General features: G+C 30.7%; 1 long non-coding RNA gene across 1 annotated transcript; it reads left to right on the forward strand.

Annotated features, from left to right (window-relative positions):
* Window positions 1-13,707: 13,707 nt before the first annotated feature.
* On the forward strand, window positions 13,708-17,026 carry LOC147814101 (uncharacterized). The gene is made up of 3 exons (XR_015432665.1): window positions 13,708-13,974; window positions 16,121-16,280; window positions 16,893-17,026. It is a non-coding gene; the product is annotated as an uncharacterized LOC147814101 (long non-coding RNA).
* The last annotated feature ends 1,420 nt before the right edge of the window (window positions 17,027-18,446 follow it).

The raw sequence follows: 18,446 nt of genomic DNA on the forward strand, positions 1-18,446 counted from the left end.
TAAAAAAAATTGTGAGATTAGCAAATCACACACGGGGTCATTTTTTTATTAATTAAATGTTATTTAAAATGAGTCAAAATATTAGAGGAAAAATCGACACTGCTCATAAACAGGCACTCCGTTAACTGACAAATTTATTCATCCAGAAAAAATGGTTAATTGCAAGGGTAATTTACCATCGTAGTTTTGTTTCTGCATTTACGAACGTACTAAACTTCCACAAATCATAGTCCAACTATATAGTCAACATGCAAACTGTTAACAACAAAACTACTTTAAATGAGAAATTAATTGCTGTTTTGTGACAGCAAAATGATTGATTACTATTTTAATAACATCGTGAGTGGAGACGAGTTGTTAACGTCATCATGCGTGAAGACGAGTTGTTGTTAACGTCATCGTGAGAGATTGTTAACGTCTTTGGTTCAGTCGAAGAAAACCAAACCGATTCTAACTGCTCTACTATACAAACCATGCAAACATTTGCATGTAGAATTGATTAAAATTTCCAGTATGCTGTTAAAATAAACTTCTTATGCAATACACAAGAGATACGGTTGAAGATCAAACAAGTTACCCTAATTTAACCTTTATAATAAAGCAAAGATCAAACTAATAGTCAGCAATAAGTCAGATGCTTCCTATCAGCAATTTAAACATTCTACCTGACGTCTTCGTAGCTGACTTAACTTCAAACACATACATTAATCATACAAACACATTAATCATGCAAACACGTACACATACAAACACATACATTAACATACACAAACACATACACATACAAACACATACATTAACATACACAAACAGATACATTAACATACACAAACACATCAATTCATCAACTGGAAGGCAGTAACAAAGTGACACTTTTTAGTGCGGCATAGCAAGAGAAAGGAACAACCCTTCCTAAATAGCAGTCTGAGGTTGATTTTAATGTCAGCAACAACCTTTATCACAAATCCCGTTAAGGTTTATAAATGTTTAGCAAATAAGCCACGCAAGCTTGAAACAATGTTAAATTTTTGTGTGCTAGTTTGCGCTCTATGGGGTTCGGGCTAAGAGTGCATACACAACACTTTTATATCGAGACTGAATCTGCCTTTACAAAACAAGGCTAGAAAAACCATCTGAAATCGAGGATAAATCATCATTCTCAGATTAAGAGTAGAAGCGTTCTAAAACCAAAGATAAATTGACCTTCTCAAGGTTTATTTTAAAATTTATGATCATAACTGAAACAAGATTTATTTGCACCGGTTTTTATAAGCTTTCTTTAACACTTTGAAAGTCAAGGTTGGTCTGATCATCAGTGCTTTGAATAGAAAAAAAAATTTGCATTTCAGAGTCTGGACAAAACTAAAAAGAGAAAAAATGTAAAAACAATGTTTACAGTAGAGGCTAAAAAAGGAGATTTTTTTTTGTAAAGATTTTGCATGTCTTTATTCAATCTTGAACGAAACAAACCTGGCATTTCTACTAATTTTTAAAAAAAATATTTAGTCTACTAAATGAAAATGAAAATACAACATTTGCCGAAAGGTTACCTGCTATCTGGTTTTGCTGCATTAGCAACCATATTAATCAATATTAAAGCCACTTGCTGAATTTATGAAGATCACCTCACTTAGTTTAGGTTTTGTAGATAGGACACATCTGTTCCTGTTGGCGATATTCAATTTTGAGACTGAGAGGTATAGTTTGTCTAAAATAAGAACTCCCCCAGACATTCGTCTGGACCAGCGGCGGTGACTATGGTAGCGAGGTATGACTCAGCGAGAGAAATGGAATCTCTTTCTATGGTTTGTTGTGTTAGTCCTAGAATGATTCTGCCCTCCCTGAAATGAGCCATTCTTGTTTCCATAGCACCAGACGGCCTCAGACTTGAAGGCGGAAGGAGTTCTCTACTTAGACAAACTATACATATGAATAATCTCTGAATGTTTTCATTCTTTTTATCTAATGTCACTTGATTACATTTTTATTTCAAAACTTATCGTTTGGTACAAAAATGTGTCCTCATCTCCACCAAATTTTCAGAATTCGATTTTCCTGAAAGTAAATTTGTAATTGCTTAGAACTTCTTATCCTTCCAACCACCAGGAACCAACTGGAATCGAGAAATACGTAAGTACATGTTTGACGAACCCTATGGTCGAACATACACGTGAATAAAAATAATAATCTAAAGATGCATCGAAATGTATACGAAGCATATTTTTCTACTCCCAACCATCTCATTTAAAGAAAATAAAGTAAATCTATGTTCTATTTGCAGTCGACCCTAACACCCTCTAAATTGTAAAAGTAAATTTCTAAAAAATAATTTTGAATGTTTTCAAAAACTTTTAAAATAATTTCGTAAAGCGATAATTTATTAAATTATTTAAAAATATGCACACAAAAAAAAAATTAGTTTAATGCAGTTTTTTGGGCTTATTTTTTTCTTCAGGTTGTTTTATCCGGTGCTTTAAATTGCCTGATCACTACGAAAGCAAAATCGGTTCGACCTAGAATCACATCATTTTCCCAAAACAAAATGCGATGTTTTAATGCACCATTAAAAAACCATAGTGCCGTATGATCAAGTATGGTGATATGGTTCAAAGCCCATATTATGGATGCAAAATAATATTATGATGCAAAACGCTCCAAAATTTCCAATGCGATTTTCTCAAACATATTTTCTTCTTTATTTTAAATCGATTTCTCCAATTATAATGTTAATAATACTCTCAGTAAGAATATTTTACCAAAAACAACCTGTAAAATCAACTACGCATATAAACGCATTACTGTAAGAAAGATTATTAATCGATTAATTAATAATTATTAATCACGAGACATTTTCTCAGGCTATTGAAAGATAAAAGAAATGATTTGAATATTAATCAGGATATTTGCTTGCCTCTTAATTAATAGCCGCTAAATCATTCTCATCTTATCAACTTGTTAAGCTGATAAGTTACAAGATAGGAACGATAAAAGGGAGAACATTAAGAAACATTTAGTAACTTCCGACAGCCCCGAGCATATCAGGTGCACGATTATAGATCTTGACATTCCATCAGCTTTGGTTATTAGGTCTTTCATGAGTCATATTTAAATTGAGTATTGGTTGTTTAGCAATATAAAGGTTGTTTTGAAATCAACTTAAAATTGCTCATTAATGTTGACATAGTAAGTTCATCAACTACATAAATTATTTAATTTTATTATTTAAAAATTATAAAATTAAATTTTTTTTTAAAAATTAAAAATTTCTAAGAAGAAAATATTTTCATGTTTGTCCGACCTAAAATGAAAAACGAAAGGCGTATCATAATTTAAAATAAAAAGTTAGATTTCGCTGGTGATAGAAGTTTATTACATATGTGACAAGCTCTTCGTTTGTCATTGTCTGATTTTAACAAAAAATTAATCTCTCTTTCTTTCTTTTAGTGCATACTTCTTAAAAAAATGAAGTTTTTAAAATTTTTATTTTATTATTATCCTCTTATTAGTTTAAGTAACTATTGACAAAGCTACTGTTGCTCGACAACGCCCGGAGCAGAGCAACTTCAGGCGTTATATATATATATATATATATATATAGATATAGATATATATATATAAATATATATATATATATATATATATATATATATATATATATATATATATATATATATATATATATATATATATATATATATATATATATATATATATATATATATATATATATATATATATATATATATATATATATATAATAAATAAATAAATACAAGAAAACACGAAGAACGTTAAGAAAAACAAAAAAACAATAAGTTTCATTTATTGCGCTTAAGCTGCAAGTAAACAGAACTCATTAGATAAGTTCAAAATGAAGAATAAAACAAAGAAAAATAATAGACATATGAAGGGGGGGGGGGAATAATAAGTAAAAAAGTAACAAGCAACAGTTTTAAAAAAAAAAAATAAATAAATAAAAATTGGGTATTATGAAGGTTGAAAATATCTGCTTTGTTGATTTATACGATAAAAGAAATGATTTTAATTTTAATATTAATAAACTAGTTACTTGGAATTCTAATGTTTCTAGGAGCATCTATTTAAATACCACTTTTAATGAAATGAACAGAATTAAAAGAATATGTAGTAATATTTATTTATCCAAAAAACAAATTGATAAACTCTTTCAAAATTTGATAAAAAAACAATAGATACCCAACTAAAGTAATAAAATTTTATATAAAATCATTGAATTAATCGTATACTTTTGTGGATATATTTACTAAACATTTTTTTTTTGTTAATTTTTATAATTTTCCCATGTGCAAATCCATTGCCAAAATTATTTACTAAATAATTTCTTTGTTAATTTGTACTATTTTTCCATGTGCAAATCCATTTCGGGCAAATCCGTGGGTAAAATTGTTTGCTAAAAATTTCTTTATTAATTTATACAACTTTTCCATGTGCAAATCCATTTCGGGCAAATCCGTGGCTAAAATTATCTACTAAAATTTTTTTCTTTGTTAATTTTTCCATGTGCAAATCCATTTCGGGCAAATCCGTGTTAAAATTATCTATTAAAATTTTTTTCTTTGAAAATTTAAATAATTTTTCTATGTGATAATCCATATCGTGCAAATCCGCGGCTAAAATTATTTGCAAAACAGGCAATTTATGTTTCTCTTTTCTATTTTATATGTTTTCTTAAATAAATATCTGTTTTCTAAAACTATTTATGATCAATTTCTAAAATTATACAGTATAATATTACCTTGCGCACATCCATTTCGGGCCCATCCTTGGTAACTAACAAATCAAAGCTCAGAAAAACAAATCACTTCAGCAGTGCAGTAAGAACGACACTTTAAAACCCTCTTGTTACACTCAATTTGTGCTTTTGTTTTCATCTTTTGTTTTCATATTTTGTAATCTGGCAATCTTTTAATTTTTTTCTTTTCTTTTTCTTTTCTTTTCTTTTCTTTTCTTTTCTTTTCTTTTCTTTTCTTTTCTGTATTTACATGTTATTTTTACTTATTTTTACTTCTTGTGATCTATTTTATTTGTTGTTATTTTTATATAAAAAAAATTTTTGAGTGCTCCTCACACTATTGTATTAACATATTTTGCCTTGGCTTTATTGATACAATATCAAAAAGCACTCTGTTTTGCGGATATAATCGTGTGGGCTGAAAAAAAGATTATATCTTTTTTTCTTTCTTTTTTTTCCGGTTTTTTAAATAAAATTTCATTTTTTTTTTAAACTGTTTGTTATTTTTTTACTTATTATTCCCCCCCCCCCTTTTTTCCCTATGTCTATTACTTTTCTTTGTTTTATTCTTCATTCTATATATATACATATATATATATATAAATATTTATTTCCAATGAGCTGCACAATCAATCTTGCCGATGAGCAGACCTAGTGCGTTCTCCAGAGGTGGTATCCACTCTTTCAGGACCACCACAATGGGTGATATACCGTTGGTCATGTTAATTTGGACGTCTAGTTTCTGCTACACTAGATGACAGCACCGAGACTCTATATGGATGCTAAAGTGCACTAGGAATTTAATTTTGCCGGAATGCCAAGATATATATATATATATATATATATATATATATATGTAGAATTTCAGCCACATGGTGTAATATCTCAGCCGATTGCAATCATTCTTTATCATGTAATACTGAGAAGAAATCATGTGATACTACTTCCTAGTAGAGAGGCGCCATCCAGTCCAGAAGGGGAAGTCCCGAAGGGAAACTCCCGAATTTATAATTAACTCTTTACTTGATACCATAGAACATTCTAATTCTTATTCACATGCATTCCGGAGACCACTGCGCGAAGGCAGCTCTCACGAGTCATGTCAATAATGTTAACTGCTATATCCTTCTATCCTCTTTATTTATATTAAATTGTTATGTTTGTTAAATTATCGTCGTTATTTGCTCCTATGCTGCACTTACTCCCATATATATATATATATATATATATATATATATATATATATATATATATATATATATATATATATATATATATATATATATATATATATATATATATATATATATATATATATATACACTGGTTATCATAAATTAAGGAAAATTCACAAAAATCGCGATAACTCAAGAAATTACACATGGAATTTTATGAAACTTACCCACAATATACAACACATAGTAAGGTATTAAACAACATAAAAAGAAATTATCAGACATTAATAGTAGTATAGAAATTAGCACATGTATAAAATAAACAAATTGGAAGTATCGGTTTGCAATAGAAAAAGTACCTTTAATATGGAATATGATTGCCTCTAGAAGCAATACAGCACAAACAGCGATGTGTGATGCTTTCAATTATGCGGTCTATCAGTTCAATAGGAAGTGAGAGCCATTGCTCTTGTAAAGCAGTTGCAAGCGTGGCAAGGGTCTGAGGGGGCGGATTGATGGCAGATACACGCCTCCCTAGAGCATCCCAAACGTGCTCGATAGGATTCAAGTCCGGGGATCGAGCTGGCCACTCCATGCGAGTAATTGTTTCCTGTTGAAGATAATCATCAACAATGCGAGCTCTGTGTGGTCTTGCATTATCGTCCTGTAACAGGAAGCAATCACCAATTGCCCCGGCATATGGGCGCACATAAGCATCAAGGATGTTGTCTCGATAAACCTGAGCATTCACGGTTCCCCTTGGAAAGACATGGAGGTATGTGCGCCCTCCTAAGGATATGCCTCCCCAAACACAGACACTGCCTCTTCCGTATGCATCTCTTTCACGGATGTTTGATGGATGATAACGGGTCCCAGGTTCTCTCCATATCAAATAACGTCTACTGTCACTTTCTAGACTAAACCTGGACTCATCCGTAAAGAGAACAGGCCTCCATTGATCTGACGTCCAGTGGACATGTTGTCGGGCCCACTGCAAACGGTCTCTCCTATGGCGTGATGTGAGCGGCACGCAAATGGCTGGTCGTCTCGCATACAGACCACCTTCGTGGAGCCTTCTGCGCACAGTTGACGTTGACACCAACCTTCCGGTGGCTGCAGCAAGAGAGGATCTAAGATGTGTCGGAGTAGCGGTTCTATTCCTGCGTGCACTTAATGTCAAATATCGGTCATCGGCACTGGTCGTAACAGTTGGCCGTCCTTGACTGAACCTCCTAGATGCCGAATCTGTGGTTTGAAATTGCCTCCAAAGTCTATGAACCACAGATGGACTCACATTTAGCCATCTGGCCACTTCTGATTGACTCTGCCCTGCCTCTAGTCTCCCGATGGCTCTCCATCGTAGTTCTTCAGGCAAATGATGCCTAGAGGTCATTATTACGAATTGGCTATCTCAGATTTTCAATGTCGCAATCACAGTAAAATTTGTGTGCTTTCTCTCAAACTTGGACTTTTATGCTCCAGGCAGATGACGTAAGCCGAGTGCAGCGCCACTAATTTGCATATTGCAATTTTACTCAGCTAATCTTAGTGGACAACATATGCAAATTTTGCACGGTTTGGCTTACTTTTGAAAGAGTTATCGCTATTTTTGTGATTTTTCCTTAATTTATGATAACCAGTGTATATATATATATATATATATATATATATATATATATATATATATATATATATATATATATATATATATATATATATATATATATATATATATATACAGTGAAACCTGTGTATAACGATACTGTCTGTAACGATAAACCTGTCTATAGCGATATTTCCTTGAGGTCCCGGTGAAATTCCTATTTACTCAATGTATTTTTAACCTGTTTATAGCGATAACCACTTTTCAGTTAAACATGTCTACAACGATAATTTTTCCTCTTTTGATAGTTGATAGTTCCATTCCGATTTTTCTACCGTTGGAAACGACTCCCCATCGAGCTTAAATGTGAGATAGCAAAATGTTTTTTTTTTCCATCTCCTTTGTATGTAATATTCTTTCGTTGTTTCTGTGAAAAAATGCCACTTTTAGGGGAAATTAGAGCAGTAGAAATGGGTGAAGGGGTATTGTAGGAGGGAGCTTCGTCAGAAATGCTGATGAAACTGGCTTATTTTATCAGTTCACGCCAGATAAAACAATGGCATTTAAGGGAGAAAATTGTAAAGGCGGTAAAAAATCAAAACAGAGGTTAACTGTTCTACTTTGTGCAAACAGTACTGGAACAGATAAACTGAAGCCGTTCGTTATAGGCAAATACGCTAAACCTAGATGTTTTAAGAATGTGAAAAGTTTACCAGTTGACTACAAGGCAAACAAAAGAGCCTGGGTGACAGAAGAAATATTTAACAACTGGCTGCTTGATGTGGATAAGGAGATGAAAAGAAAGAAGAAGAAAATAGCTCTCTTAGTTGACAACTGCACTCCTCACAACAATCCTCCAAGTTTGAAAAATATAAAATTGTTTTATTTTCCCCCAAATTGAACGTCGATTCTGCAGCCATTAGATTTGGGAATAATAAAATGTTTCAAAGGATACTATCGAACAAAATTAATTCAGAACGTTGTTTATAATCTGGATAATAAACTCCCAAATCCTTATGCAGTTGATGTGAAAAATGCATGTGATTGGATTCCGGAGGGTGGAATTCATTGACACAATCCACCATCCAAAATTTTTGGAAGAAAGCTTCTTTCTTTGAGGATAAAAGCAACGGAAACGCAGAAACTGAGCTTACTGAAATCACTGATGAAAAAGAAAAATGTGTGGCAGGCTTAAATTCGATTGTCAGTGATTTCCAAAGATCATCTAATACATCATTTCAATTTAACGCAGATGAATTTTTAAATTTAGATAATGATGTGTTGGTTTTCAGTGGTGCAAGTGATGAAGAGATTTTACCAGAAGTTATCCCGGGTGATCAAAGTGATGAGGAAGAAGCAGCTGACTGTTCTCAAAACAGGACTCAAATTTCACCCGAGAATGCCATATTGCTAATTAACACTTTGCAAGATTTTGTTGCAACATTATCAAATGTAACTGATGTTCATTTGAATTCATTAGATGGACTGAAATCTATGAGCATGGAAATGGCAATTGCTTCCAAAAATAACCAAACAAAACTAACCGATTATTTACCTAAATAATTTCTGTTTTGATTCATAAAATTGTAAGTAAATTTTTCTTGTGTGCTGTTTCATAATTCAAAGTAAAATTTTCATTTGGAGCCTATAAAAGAAGTTTAATTTATCATTAGTTTTAAACGTATACTTTTAAATTTCAAACCTGTCTATAACGATAACCTGCCTATAACAATATTTTATTTAGGTCCCTACAGTATCGTTATAGACAGGTTTCACTGTATATATATATATATATATATATATATATATATATATATATATATATATATATATATATATATATATATATATATATATATATATATATATATATATATATATACTAGAGGGCTCCGCCAACCCCCGATAATTGCAACGCAATTACATTTTTGTTTCACATTACATTAAAGTCGTTTTCCTGGAGTGGCAATTTTTCGGCACCAACATCACATAGAGAGAATATGATTGGATTGTAAAATGTCAGAGGTTCTTATTATCAGCATTATAAGCTTATATATAGCAATTTTAATACAAACAATATTGTAAACTTATATAAAGCGAGAAAGCAATATTATTTAACACATTACTATAGGGCATTAGCCGGAGATTAATCTCCGTATCCGATTTGAGGGAGCCCCTTGATTCTCGCCAAGTTGTGATCGCGGTTGATCGCCAAGCTGGGCGATGTTGAAACCCAATCGTGATTATGATTGGTTTAGATTTCAGTGTTATTTTTAAATGTTCAACGATATACGTAATTTCAGAGATCCGTTAGTTCTATGTTGGATACCGGCTGGTAAGGTTACTTTTGCTTCTGGTCAATAAGATAGAAGGTATGAGGGCAGTCATAAAAAGGGACTTTAGAGAAAAATGTCATATCCAGTCCGATACCACAGACGCCATTTTCGATTCGTATTTCGCCGAATTTATGTGGCGATGGAGGTACACAAATTCTATTCATGATAAATTTAGACAGTATCTAACTGCTATTAGAGAATTCGATGCACCTAAATCTGAGGATATTCAAGCTTAACGAGGAAGTGAGTTGTTTTGTTTTCTTTTCTTTCTGTGCTTACTCCATTAATTTTTGTTTCGATTCAAAATGCATTTAATTGGGTTTATTAATTTTGCTAATATCGGGTTCATTACAATTTTATAAAGTTTTGGCCGATGTTTTGTTGAAATTTTCCAATGTTTTATTGAAATATCATTATATTTTGGCAGCGATTCCTGTTACCACGGTGTTCCGAGCAAACAGGAATGGCGCCAAGCATAACTCGCCAATTTGGCCAAGGGGCACCCTCAAGTATATTTTTACCCCTAACTCAAATCATTGTTGATCTTATAGGATGCCGGACGCTTTCTATATGGTGCTTCATCTTCCCCCACCCCACCCCCCAGTAATTTGAATTTTAAACTGAAAACAATTAAAACCTAATGAAAAAAAACTTTGAAATATGGCAAACAAATTAAAGCATGTAATATTAATAAGTTGATGCTGAGTAATATTTCAAAAGCAAAAACCATTGCAAGTAATTGCCCAATTAACTTCAACTGACAAAATATTTTAGTTTCAATCAGAAAAAAGGAAATCATATAATAAAAATATATGTAACTGAAAGTGGTCAAATTAAATTAACCAATTTAATTTTTTTGTCATATTAAATACTAATAAAAAACAAACGTAAAATGAAACAATTATGTTATCAATGATCAATCAACATTTTTGTCTGAATTGTTATAAAAAAATAAGGTGAAAACAATAAAATCAAAAATTATTTACAATAGATCTCTGAATATTCACAAAACGTAGCTATGTACATTTTTCATTGATTTTTCTTTTCACATCATTTTGTGTACCAATGATTTACACTTTTATTCATTATTTAAGAAATATCTCAAACAAATATGAACTGTTAATTAATATTTCTAGCTGAGCGATATTTTAAAACAATTAAAAGTAATGAAAAACAATGGTAAAATTAAAAATTATTTACAAAACCTTCTTGTATACAACATTTTTTATCAATTTCTTTTCCATATTATTCGTTTTCATTTAAAAACGTCTTGACTCTTCAACGTTTCTTCGCAGGGCATTCCGCTGTTGCGTATTGATAGCACTACGATTATTTTCCCGATAATTTTGTGCTGATAAATTATGTTCAGCCCTATGTCACTGTTGATATCGACTAAGATATTCACGGCGATCCATTTTTTATAAAAGATATAAGTATTTTAAAGTAAACTCTGTTCAGTTTCATTCTATTCACACATTCTATTTCACACATTCAATACAAAATAAAAATCGCAACAAGATTTAGCTCGTAAGTTTCGTTGTAACATTTCTGCAGACAGCATTATTAAAAAGTATTACGTTTTCACTCACATGCGTTCTCAATTTCGATTGGCAACATTCAAACATAACATTTAATACAAAGAAAAGGAAATACGTTTAAATTTAGAAGTGACATGGTTGGTGAGAGCTGTCTTCTCGCAGTATCTCCAAAATGCATGTGAATAAGAAATTAAATTGTTCGATCGAAGAAGTTCAGAGTTAATTATAAATTCGGGACTTCCGGTATGTATTATGATTAAACACTGGAACAATATTTTCAAATATTGTCTACCCTAAATAATTAGCATATTTCAGTTTAGAAAAACTGGATTTTCCAATTAGCCTTCAGTATAAACAGTAGAAGACGTAAATGCATATTTAAGTCAGGAAAAAAAAATTCTATCAAAATCTAACAAATGAAACTATTAAGCACATTAAAAGTTCACCATAAATCAAAAATTATTCAGATGTTCTATTTTTATTTTGCGCATGTTACCGTCTAGCAAATATGCACTTAATGGTTTCACAATTTTAGTTTTTTGTCCTCGCCAGCGAATGAGATTTCATGTAGAAAATATTCTTTCAAACAGAGGTGTAGATATTAATAATAATAAAATTTTTTTAAAAAAAAGCTGTCGCTTTGAAAGCTTAGGGCAGAACGCTATAAAAGAAGAAGCTGTCGAATGAGCTATTCTCCTTGCATCTAAAAATTCCAACAACTAAAGAAAACATATATATTTAAGTGATGAAGCGAATCGTTGTAAAATAACGGATGCAGTTTCACGGTTGCCGGCGTTCACCACTCATATTTTTCGTTTCCGCCTGTCATTTTACTGTCCTTACCAACATTTTATAGGACGAAATTCGTTAATTCTCTACACACAAAATTTGACAAGCTATTAAGAAAGCAATCAGAACATTTGTTCGTTGAGTCACTTTTTCAAAAAATTTTACATAGTTCTTCTTACATAGGCAAAGATACTCTAAAAATAAATTTATTCTGAGAGATAATGGAAGTAAAATATAAAAATTTATAATAACGAACATGAAAAGGACAAGTAAAAAAGTTAGAATACAGCCAGCTTTTTCGGTGCCACAAGCAAATGCCATACTTCAGTATCATGACAAACATATTGTGAAATCGAGTCGAGTTTCAACCTAAGGAATACTAAATCAGTTAAATGAAAATGGAAAGAGCTACAAAACTGTGTTTGGCTGCATTCTACTTTAGAAACTAAGCTTAAAGAATTTGTAAACTAATTACAAAGTTCGTCAATAGAGGGCGTTACTGAGTAAATATACTTCCTCCCCTCTGCACATTCCTACTGGAATTCTTGAACAAGTATCCAACAAATGAGCAAACAAAGTGGAAAGTGCAAAACAAAACATTAAGGGATCAAGTTTTGAAATATCTGGTGACAATTATTTATTCAAATTTATTTAATTTTGTATCCAGCACGGCAGCGGCGACTGCATATTATTTTTCATCCTAGTTTTATTTTTATTTTTAGAAAGCCAACAAACAAATGGAGGCAATTGCTGAGACTCCTTTTTAAAACAAACTTTGTTGCACCAAATACCAACTTCAGTGTAGGCAAGTATGCAGCTCCACCTATCTAACTCCAAGTAGGTTGCGCCAGCGCCACCAAACTTAATCCGGATGAGTAAGTTACTCTGAGAATGGCAACAGATATAAGAAAGAACTGGAAATATTTTTGAAATATCTTTTGGGGGAAAATATACTTGAGGGTGCCCCTTGGCGAAATCGGCGACTTATGTTTGGCGTCATACTTGTTTGCCGGAACGCCGTGGTAACAGGAATGGCGGTCAAAACGTAGTGATATTTCAATGAAACAATGGAAAATTTAAACAAAGCTTTTTAAAATTGCAGTGAACAGAATAGAATCAAAATTAATAATCCCAATAAAATGCAGTTTGAATCGAAACAAAAATTAATGGAGTAAGCACAGAAAGAAAAAGGAAAAAATAACTCACTTCTTCATTAAGCTTGAATATCCTCAGATTTTGGTGCACAGAATTCTCTAATTGCAGTTAGGTACTGTCTAAACTACGATCCCTTTCTAATAGATCTTTTTATGTGGGGAGCATTTGAACCTTTCACACGACAAACCCATTCAAAGCCATCTGATCAATCTTTACGTTCAACCAGAGACATCTTCCCCACAAACAGGACATTTATATCTATTACTAATTAAACCTTCATTCATACACCAGTCAATCACTACTTTTTTTCCATTGTTATTCAAATCGTACAGAAACTTAAGATTTCCCATACAGCAAATTTCGTCCTAAAGACATCCCAAAACATTCCGAACACTCCTGGAACAGTCATATCCGTAAAGTGTCAGAAGAAAGAATTTCGTAGGATGTCACAAATAGACAGCAATATGACAGGCCTTTCAAAGGAGTGTTTTAGGAGTCTTGTAGGATCATCGTTCAGCGCATGCGTGTTAACTTCAACTTTGCCGTTAATGTTACATCTTTTATCCAGTGACAAGAGCAATTCTGCTAGTGAAATCTAAACAATAAGGTATTTATAAGCTCAAATATCTTATTAGTTTCTTTTTTGTTTATCTTTCCTTTTTTTATAATCTATTTATATATTTGATTTATAAGTGTACTTGAACCCCGTCATTATCTTCAATATCTCAATTGCAATGTTTACATGCATGTTTGCAATGTTTACATACATTACTAAATGTTTAAATGCGTGGTTTATTTAATTTTTTCATAATTATTGAGGAAGTTTTACTTTTATTATTTCGTGAGGCAAATTTTTATCTGTTCTGATAACTCATTCTTTCTATTATTTTTGTTTTCTTCCTTTAAGTTCAACTTGTTATTTGGCATGTTTTTTTGGTAACCCTAAATTAATCATTTCTTCTTATTACAAATGAAATGACATTTAAATTATTTCAATGTTGCTATTCATCTTCATTATTTAGTATATTGTTATTTTACCATTTTTTACAAAGTTTTGTCTATAAATTGTCTATGAATGGTGTTTTCAATATAAATGTAAACAATAACAATCTCCAACTCAATACTTGCTACTGCTTATTCTGCTAGGCTATATTTTCAAACTGATAATTTTGTTTTTAACAAAAGAAATAAATTATATAATTTTTAAGCTCAAATCTGTTGTATTTCATAAGATAGTAACGATAAGTAATTCTGGTGAGTAAGAAGTGAAAATTTGTTTTATTTCTTTAGAGATGTATTGCGAAAAAGGTGACATGGTTGCTAGATTTTGAATAACTCCCTTTTTTGGCAATCCTGATTTGGCCTCTTTCAATTTGTTTATTATTGTTTGTTCTTGTTGCAAGCTGTGCATCATCTTACGTTAGTGTTAGCACCTTTAGCATTGAAAACACAAGTAATAAGTAATCAAATACCACGTTTGCAAGAATCACAATGTTCTCTTGCAAGTTCTCAAAACACAATGATCGCGTTGTGAGCCAAATGGCTTTAAAATACACCCGAAACAGTAACCTGGAAGTATAGGCGTTAGAGCTTGCAGCGTTCCCTTATGTAAAAAATGCGGTCCATAGGGATTTTGAAAATTAGAGATACTTAGCCAAGTAAATAACCAGGCAAAAGGGCTGCAGGTTTTTTTTTTCGTCCTAGTCTGAGTAAATTGCAGCATTTGCTGCAATGAATTCAATTTTTATCCTTATATGATTGTTCATAATCAATCTGTCTTAAAATTAATAAAAAGTTGCAAAGTTATCTAACTATTATATTAAATTTAATCAGGCTATCAATTTTAACTGCTGAAGATAATTACATTATTTTCACTATCTCAGTAATTCATATCTTTTTAAAAATAGTTCTTAAATTATATTTATATTAATATTAGTTTAGTTTATTATTTAAAAAAGAATCATATGGACGCGATCAAAATGTCTATATGTGTAACTAATTTTATACAGAATAGTGTCTACATTTTCTCATTTTAATGTCATTGTTTCAAAAGCAGTTATTAGAATTTCTTCTGCTTAATGCTTAGTTTCATGCTCACTACTTAGTATTTCAAGAAATACTTTTTTTTTTAAAAATAGTGAAAAGTTAATAAAAGTATTGAAAAGTTAATAAAAGTATTGAAAAAAGTTATTGAATCTGTAAGGAGTTTATTTTCTTTTAAAAAGTTCTTGTAAATATATTTGTCATTATTCACCTCTTGCATTGTGAAGCTGGTTTAAATATATGTGTTTACATTTTAATTCTTAGTTTACTTTTATAGATATATTTTAGGTAGGTATCTTGTGTTTCATAATATGTATTTTTTGACGGGGTTAAAAAATATTCAATGATCTCTTAAGATAAAATATTTAGTGCTTTAAAAGGCATATAAAACTTACTTGTAGTTGATCTGCATATTTTCTCAATTATTAAATTTTTGTTAACATTTTTAACTGATAATTGTGGTTGAAACATTTAATTAGTATTTACATATTTGTATTTTTACAAAAAAAAAATTGTATGCTAAATTTTAGTATTGTCTTTTCTTGATTCTCCAAAAGCTCGTTCTTTTACAAGGACAGATTTACGATAAACTATTTTCAGAATGAAATTTTGTTTTCTTTAAAATAAATTTTTATTAATTATATCATTTACATGTCAATTTGCTTTTTTAAAATATTGTTATTTGTATAATTTTTTTTTCTTTCTCATAGTCTGCTAGATTGCAAAGTCTTGATGGAACTGATTTTAAAGAACGTAACAAGACGAGCTATTCGTCACATCATGCCTGATGATGTTGTTGAACTCTAAAGCTGGATGGGCAATAATGAAAAAAAAGATTTTTTGGTTACAGAGTGTCAGGTGCAATTATTGGTAATATTTAATCTCTGTTTATATATATATATATTATTCCATTTGTAGTTTGACAGTATATAGTTAAAATTTGTGTTGCTAAAGTTGCTAAACTTTTTAATGTACTATAAATTTAGTATTCCATGAATTTTCAATGAGTTTATAAATTTCAAACATTGGAATAATTTATGAGTGTGTTGTTTGAAATAATATTGTTATTAGTATCACCATCTTCTTTTTCAGTCATAGTAGAATGGTAATCATACGATACTTCAGTTATCCAACACTTTTTTTGACTTGCACTTTAAAATATTCTGATCATTGTTACATGTGTTTGTACTAATAGCTTTACCATTATTACAGTTGTTGTTACTAGATTATTCTTATAACAATGAATCAAACATGTATCAAATCATTTTATTTTTTGTGAACTAGTATTAAGTTACGTATGATGGGCAATTGAAAAAGCAGCTTAACAAGGTTACCCCATAATATTTTCCCTGAGAGTAACAGAAATCTGGGCTTCTACTAAATTAGTTTGAGATACCTTTTAAATAGGTTCTGAAATAATTTTATGTTTATTCATGAAAATACCTACTGGTTTGTTTATATTTTCTTTTTGTTATGTTTTAGAAGCTGTTTGCAGTGTTTTCACATACACTAAAGTAAATGAAGTTGGAAGCATTATTAGAGGCTGGTTGCGCCATGCTAAAGAAAGAAGAGTTTATTCTGTAAAAAAATTAAGGAAATAATAGTGTAAATAAAAGTATCACTTATGTGATTCTAATATTGTTTATTTTTTTCTATTCTCATACTTATTTGCATACTCTAAATTTATGCTGCAAAAAATAGATAAATCCTTAAAACATGTTATTTTTAATATTTTCAAGATACTGATTTAAGTATGCCTTCAGCTAACAATTCTTCAGCAAAACATGGCAACAGCTGTTTTAGTTTGTATATAAAAACAGATGATTTTCTAATTTTATTTGTTTTTTTAAATTGCATCATTGACACAATAACTAAACAATAAAGTATGTGATCCATAAACATCTATTTTGAGTTTTTGATAAAATAGTCACAACTTCATTTAAACTATTTATAATATAAAATGTTTTTTAGTAAATTTTGCAGAAGAATGTAATGAGAATTATTTTGCCAATTAACTAGTTTAAATTGATCATACGAGAAATTTAAACATTAATGCGAAGTTCTCAGTATTAGAGCAACATTAAAATGAAAATTATTCATTATTTTATTATAAGATATTTAATATATCTACTACATTAAACAATATGAGCAATAATGAAGCAATCATAAATTACAATGTACATAAAAGATTCAATAAGTCTCATAATTTAATTTAATAAGAAATATTCTTTACAGAAAACTAACGCTAATTAGGAGACTTGTAACCTTCCTTGGTGTTCAAAGGGTACATTCAATTAGACTTTTTAATAATGGCCAAGTTTTTATTCCAAGCAATAGAAATGTGAAATCCAATTATCTTGCATATTTTTGTATTAAAATGATACATTATTCTTTTCTTTAGATACGTTTGTTTATTAACTGTTTTACTCTCTTTTCCTTTACTAATTTTCCTAAAAAAAATAGTAGAGGAATAGCCCATTTTTCTGGAAAAATAGAGTGGTATACAAATTAAAAACTATCACCTTTTTTTTTCATTTAGAAAACATTTTTCTGACCTCTAATTCAGTAAATTTAAAAGAAAAACCTTATTTAAGTTGCTAAAATTAATAAAAATTTCAAAGATGAAATTTATTTCCAAAATAAGACACCCTCCTATTACTATCATACCATTTCCAACATGCATCCCACAAGTTACCTAAATCCTTACTAAACAGGTCTTATTATGTCCTAATGCCATCCTAAAGCGTTCTAAAGGTATCCTGAAACTGTCCTAGTTATGACATCATTAAGATATCTGCAGGTGGGACATTCTAACACGCAGATGACATCCGTAGGACATTTAGCGGTAAATATAGGACTTCCTCTGGAAGTCACAGAATCCTAAAGATGACAACTTCAGGATGTCATAACGAAGTCAATGTGCTGTATGGGTTATCTTATTGACAGTATTCATTTTTAGTACCAGAAGCAAAAGTAACCTTACCAGTCGGTATCCAAAGTAGAACTAACGGATCTCTGAAATTACAGTTAAAAATT

The sequence above is a fragment of the Parasteatoda tepidariorum genome, chromosome 3, assembly GCF_982258835.1.
Source record: "Parasteatoda tepidariorum strain Cologne lab strain chromosome 3, Ptep-v5.0, whole genome shotgun sequence".
In the NCBI taxonomy this organism is placed as follows: Eukaryota; Metazoa; Arthropoda; class Arachnida; order Araneae; family Theridiidae; genus Parasteatoda; species Parasteatoda tepidariorum.